Source organism: Trichomycterus rosablanca, chromosome 9 (assembly GCF_030014385.1).
Source record: "Trichomycterus rosablanca isolate fTriRos1 chromosome 9, fTriRos1.hap1, whole genome shotgun sequence".
NCBI lineage: Eukaryota > Metazoa > Chordata > Actinopteri > Siluriformes > Trichomycteridae > Trichomycterus > Trichomycterus rosablanca.
In genome coordinates this window covers 10,972,504-10,979,882 of record NC_085996.1, presented here as the reverse complement: position 1 = coordinate 10,979,882, position 7,379 = coordinate 10,972,504, and positions in this window count along the sequence as shown.

Here is a 7,379-nt window from a genome sequence, read left to right as displayed (position 1 = left end):
TAATCATAGTAAAAACAGTGGAAAAAATAAAAATACAAACAGAAACTCTTTTGTTTTTGTCATTTTATTACTGTCCAAATGTTTTATGTTGAAAACGCCCCTCTGATAAACTAATCCCATCCAAATAGGGCTTAGAAAATAAGTGTTTATCCAGGTTGCCATTAGCAGCCTAAAACTCACTACTCATTACTTAAATATTTGGGCGGCACGGTGGCTAAGTGGGTAACACTGTCGCCTCACAGCAAGAAGGTCCTGGGTTCGATCCCCAGGTGGGGCGGCCCGGGTCCTTTCTGTGTGGAGTTTGCATGTTCTCCCCGTGTCTGCATGGGTTTCCTCCGGGTGCTCAGGTTTCCTCCCACAGTCCAAAGACATGCAATTGAGGTGAATTAGAGACACTAAATTGTCCAAGACTGTGTTCGATATAACCTTGTGAACTGATGAATCTTGTGTAATGAGTAACTACCGTTCCTGTCATGAATGTAACCAAAGTGTAAAACATGATGTTAAAATCCTAACAAACAAACTTAAATATTTAAAGCACTTTTAATTATAATTCAGTACTAAATTAGACTGTTGAAATGCATTAAACAGACAGAGTTTAAAACAAAGGTCCTTCATACACTAGGAGGTTTAATAAGAAGAATAAAACATCCTAGATTTATTTTGGAAAAGATTATGATTGACTGGATTGGAGAATTTATTGGCACGATCTTGGGTTCTTACAGTGTATTAGCTGAAGAACAAAGAACAGAACAAAGAACAGCACTTCCTCTAAAGCTTGGGTGTAAAACATTCTGTGGTAACTGTTGTTCCTTATCTGCCTACAACATCTTGCAACAACTTATCGACAGACATGCTGCTTATCGCTGTACTTTAAAATCCAGCCGTGCTTCCTCAAGCAACAATCTGAATATGAGATTTTTGTTTGTTTGTTTGTTTATTAGGATTTTAATGTCATGTTTTACACTTTTGGTTACATTCATGACAGGAACGGTAGTTACTCATTACACAAGATTCATCAGTTCACAAGGTTATATTGAACACAGCCTTGGACAATTGTAGTGTTTCCAATTCACCTCACTTGGATGTCTTTGGACTGTGGGAGGAAACCAGAGCACCCAGAGGAAACCTACGTGGACACAGGGAGAACATGCAAACTCCACACAGAAAGGACCCGGACCGCCCCACCTGGGGATCGAACCCAGGACCTTCTTGCTGTGAGGCGACAGTCCTACCCACTTAGCCATTGTGCCGCCCCTATGAGATTTTAATGCACAAGCTGCATAATATTGATATTCATATTATACTAAGCAAAAAATGTTACGTTGCTGAAACAGTTTTCTTTTCTCCATATTACTCATCTCTACTACAGTGAATAATCCATGATCTACATCATCCTGACTCTATACCCTATGCACTTTTATTCACAGCAGCAGATGCTGTGTGACACTCCAGTCAGTGACGGATGTATGAATCTGTGTGAACAGATCACATTCACACTCAGTGGTCCAATCACCTGCTATGCCGTGCCAACACATACTCATATTCCACTACATACCACTATCTACACATTCCACACGTTCTGATTCATCTATTACATAATACACCAGAGACGGTGGCTTGCTTAATCAATCGTGTTTTTTCTGTTGATGCCTCAGTTCTTCTGAAGCATGTAGTACATTCAGAACATCTAAAATGTGAACTCTAAATTGAAATAGACAAGCGATGCTGAAGGTACCTGGCTGACAGGAGATATTGAGAGAAATATTGAGGTTTGAGGAGTACCTAGGGTTACACCATAGTGAGTTTAACATTGATGATTTCATTAGGCAGCAATGATTTTTTATTCTTCACTCTAGAGACTGACTTCAAAATAAAATGAAAACTGAATGAAATCTGAAGCAAAAGTGAACAAGAAATTGAAAACATAAAAAAATCCAAAGCATTTGCCCTATTTGTGCCTAGAGTACAGACTGAAGAACATCATGTGCTTTAACTACCTGTGAGTTTTCTGTGATGAACCGTTGCTTTAATGTATTCCTTTAAAATTGTATTATGTCATTAATTCCCTGCCATTGTTACAGCGAATTCAAGCTGTACAGGCATTGAGGAAGTAAAGAAGCCACAAATAATGATGCACCCTCCATCATGCTTCACAGGTTAAATGTAATTTTAGTGTTGGCATGTATTATTTTTCTTATCTTATGATCGTTTATCCTCAAAACATGTAGTTGTAGGTTTTTGTCCTCTTGATCCAAAGGACATTTTAAGATGTGTAGCTCCAATGAAATCACAGGAACACTCCCTGGTCAGAGCATTTACACTTACATTTTCAGCATTTAGCAGACGCTTTTTATCCAAAGCAACTTACAGTACTGTGACAGTATACTGTCTGAGCAATTGAGGGTTAAGGGCCTTGCTCAAGAGCCCAGCAGTGGCAACCTGGCAGTGATGGGGCTTGAACCAGCGACTTTCTGATTACTAGTCCAGTACCTTAGGTTAGGCTACGACTTGCCCCGTATTTATACATTGCGGAGAAACTTGCAGAATTACTAAAAGCAGCCAGTCCACCTTCATGGTTTTGGGGGGTGGGTGGAAATTGCTGAAGGAAAACTGCCAATCTTCTTAGAAACAAGATCACATAAAGACTTCCAGGAATCGTATTATAAGGCAAACGCTCTACCTACTACATCACCACGCTGTCCGTTTTAAAAAACGCCAAGACATTGGACAATTGTCAAAACACTGTTCCTTCAGTGACTGCAATATTTGTGGCTTCTTTACCTCCTTAATGCCTGTACAGCTTGAATTCGCTGTAACAATGGCAGGGAATTAATGACATAATGAAATTTTAAAGGAATACATTAAAGCAGTGGTTCATCACAGAAAACTCACAGGTAGTCAAAGCACAGTTTTAGTTTAGAGCAGTGGTAGCTCAGCGGTTAAAGTACTAGACTAGTGATTAAAAGGTTGCTGGTTCAAGCCCTACAGCTACCAGTTTGCCTGAGCAGTACCCTTAACCCTCAATTGCTTGTTCTGTATCTGTTCTGTAGCAGCACCTCACTGTCACTGCTGGACTGAGAATAGTCCACCAACCAAAAATATCCAGCCAACAGCGCCCCGTGGGCAGCGTCCTGTGACCACTGATGAAGGTCTAGAAGCTCGACTCAAACAGCAGCAATAGATGAGCGATCGTCTCTGACTTTACATCTACAAGGTGGACCAACTAGGTAGGAATGTCTAATAGAGTGGACAGTGAGTGGACACGGTATTTAAAAACTCCAGCAGCATTGCTGTGTCTGATCCACTCATACCAGTACAACACACACTAACACACCACCACCATGTCAGTGTCACTGCAGTACTGAGAATGACCCACCACCTAAATAATACCTAGTGGTCCTGTGGGGGTCCTGATCATTGAAGAACAGGGTGAAAGCAGGCTAAAAAGATATGTAGAGAAACAGATGGACTACAGTCAGTAATTGTAGAACTACAAAGTGCTTCTATATGGTAAGTGGAGCTGATAAAATGCACAGTAAGTGTAGACACAAGGAGGTGGTTTTAATGTTATGGTTGATCGGTGTATGTGTCTCTATGTGTTAGCAATAAGTCTCAACGTAGCTTTGGTGTAATATTTGAGCTGAATATTTCTGTATTACTGTATCAAGCATTCGAGCGCCCAAGTGTTGTTACTTGAATGACACATTGCTAAACCCAAAGCACAGAGGATGAGGAATCATCACCCTGACCTGCAACGGTAAAGACAGATTGGACAGCTCCAATGACAACTGCACACAGCTGAAGGGAAGTAATCACCCTCACTCGTCCTGGCTGGCAGCTCATTCCAGACAGGATAAAAAAGTCTGCACGCCAAAACTTATGACATACCGCATGATAAACTTTACCTTACTTCAGTCCACAGACTCACCGGAACATATCCACCTTCCAGTCTAACTAAGCAAGCACAGCCAAACTTCATGATTCAGGACTTTCATATTCTTCTGGATATACTACTTCATATTCTACTTTTTTAGTGATTCAGGGGCACCAAGCAAGGGATACAAATCGCAACTATTTTAACAACTATTTTTTAACAAGAATGTTAGCTTTGGAGGTGTAAAATCAAACCCTTAGCCGTTTCTCCTTTTGCATTCTTTGCTTTAACACATTAGGCAGAATAACTTTCCCTCGAAACCCAAAAGTGTTGTTTACTGTGACTTTCAAGATGGTCTTGTATGCTTTCTCCAACCTGTCTTTATCACTGGAACCGTGTCTGCGTGGGTTTCCTCCGGGAGCTCCGGTTTCCTCCCACAGTCCAAAAACATGCAGTCAGGTTAATTGGAGACACTGAATTGCCCTATAGGTGAGTGGGTGTGTGTGTATGTGTGTCTTCCCCGTGATGAACTGGCGTCCCTTCCAGGGTGTTACTGTGTGCCTTGCGCCCATTGAAAAGCTGTGTATATATATATATATATATAAAATACATTCTCCTGATTAAAGCTGACATTCTGACCTTAATCATTCTAACACTGCTGGCTTGAATGAAGCAAATAATTGTATATTTTAAGACTTGGTGACCCTGTAATGCTACCATAATCTTCAAAACTCCACCTGTAATCCATGATGAAAAGTATAGTCCCCCTCAGGCAGGTTCATATAGCTCCAGTTGAAATATCATTATTATTTCCCAAACATTGTCTATTAGCATTCATTTTTATGGTTAAACTAATATAGCTGTAAATACTTTAAAATTAAAACTGACACTCTCCACCCAAACTTCATTCTTCATTCTATTCTACAGTATTTCACCTTAAAGCTAATGTGAGGTCTAGAGCCGCTTATTCCAGTTGCTGACAGACGTCTGGGTTGACGGTTATAAAGAGCTGAACTCAAAGACCCAGAGAAGCAGCATGAGGTCTTTCTATCTTCCTCATATTTCAGAACTAATTTAGCTCCTTTTTTCTTAAACCTTTAGTGTCAGTGCAAAGTCAGAAGGTCATCTACGAGTATAACTTTTTAAAAGACTGGAAGAGTAAGAGGAAGTCAGAGGATCAAACCTCCTGCAAGCAATATTTCTGAAAAAGTCAAACTGCAAAGCAACCTTTCTGTTCAAAGAATCTGTTTACTTAGTTATGCAGAGCTGACATACAGTACACAGATGCAGCCAGCTGCAGATATTACACATTTTTTACTTCTATTAAATCAATATCTGTATCCATACATCAGCCAACAGAAGGCATCACTTTAATTGGCTGAAAAAAACATTGAGGTCATTCAGAGAACAGGACCAGTTTTAATGGACTTCTGGTCACAGTGTATCATTACAGTTATAACCCCCATTATTCTATACAAAACTATATGTGTAGCTAACAGTATGTGTATACCTTATCAAGAGGTTGTTGCACATCATATTCCAAAACCACCGGGCATTAATACGAAATTGCCCCTCTTTCTGGTCATAATAGTTGCAATAGGTAGGACCAGTTATTTTGTTCAATGGACTCCTGGTCACAGATGGTGTTGGTATAATTGGGATTATAACAGTGATAATACACTATGTAGCTTACAGGATGTGTATACCTGACCAAGAGGTTCTTGGACATCATGTTCCAAAATCATGGACATTAATATGAAGTTGCCCCCCTTTTTGGCCATAATAGTCCCAAAAGGTAGGACCAGTAATTTTTTTGTATAATGGATTCCTGGTCACAGATGGTGTTGGTGTAATTGGGATTATGACTGTAATGATACACTATGTATCTAACAGTATGTGTATACCTGACCATGAGGTTGATGGAGATGATATTAATGCTCATGGGTTTGGAATATAAAGTTGCCCCCCCCCCCCCCCCCCTTTTTTTTTTTTGGCCACAGTAGTCCCAACAGGTGCACTATGTATCTAACTGTATGTGTATACCTGACCATGAGGTTGTTGCACATCATATTCCAAAACCATCGGGCATTAATAAGAAATTGCCTCCATTTCTGGCCATAATAGTTCCAATAGGTAGGATCAGATTTTTTGTTCAATAGACTCCTGGACACAGATGGTGTTAGTATAATTGGGATTTTAACAGTGATAATACACTATGTATCTAACAGTATGTGTATACCTGATCATGAGGTTGATGGACATCTTATTAATGCTCATGGGTATGAAAAATAAAGTTGCCCTCCTCTTTTTTGGCCATAATAGTCCCAATAGGTAGGACAAGTTATTCTGTTCAATGGACCTCTGCGTTAGGTGTTAGATGTTAATGCTGAACGGGTGGAACAATGGGTAGCCCTGTCGCCTCACAGCAAAAAGGACATGGGTTTAATTTCCCAGCTGGGTTCTTCCTGTGTCTGTGTGGGTTTCCTTTTGGTGCTCCAGTTTCCTCCCACAAGTCCAAAGCCAATGGCTTTGCAACAAAGTACTGATGTTATTAAGTTATGATTTATTAATGCATTTTCTCCTTGGTAATTTGTGTTTTTTAATATATTGTTATTTATATGTGATCATATGTTCATATTTGTACATAAAAAGTCGAAAGACGTGTATGTCTATGATGGTCATCAAAAATCCAGCGCTCAAAAGTGCTTCAAACATCTCTATATAATTTTGTTATTAATTATTATTCTGTTCTTTTGTTATTACGTTGTTCATTAAAAAGGGGGTTGAATACTTTTTTCCCCTCACTGTATAATATCTGTAAGGTAATTCTATTCTTTGAGTTTTCTGAACATATAAATGTGTTTACTTAGAATGGAGGGAGTTTGGTGCATTGGTATTCTTATCATGGCCGGTGGCATTTAAATCTAAATGAACCATACACTGTGACTGATGGAAATGCTTTATAGAGGGAACTGGGTAAACACTGCGCATTACACAACAATCTGACTCCCCACTGTATCGCAAGCTGTCCTCCGCCTTTAAAGAAAGCTGGAGATCAAATGCACCCCTTTCCCTCCACCAAAAGCACCAATTCACCAAGTTCCTTCCTCCTCAGCGGGAAAAATCAATGCATCGTGGAAGGGCCGCAGTGCAGAGCGCTGTATTACATCTGCATTGTTTCATCTCGACTGACCTTTTCTATAAGCTTTAAAAAGACCTTCTGCAATTATAAAAGATCAAGTCGGAGCTGTCGGGCACCTGGCTGCTGTCTAAATATTTTTGTTTACATTTTCAAAAGTGCACTAGTTACAGCACTAGTTTTAAATCAATCAAATGTTTTATAAATGTAAAAAAAAATCTTGTTTCAGGCTCACTCCATACAAATGTATAAAGAAATCAATGAAAAGCCTTCAAGTCTTTCAGACAGGTCAGATGTTTATAGTGTTTTTAGTTTTTATTTAAATGTCTGTTAAGTCTGTGGTGTGATATTTATTCATTCATT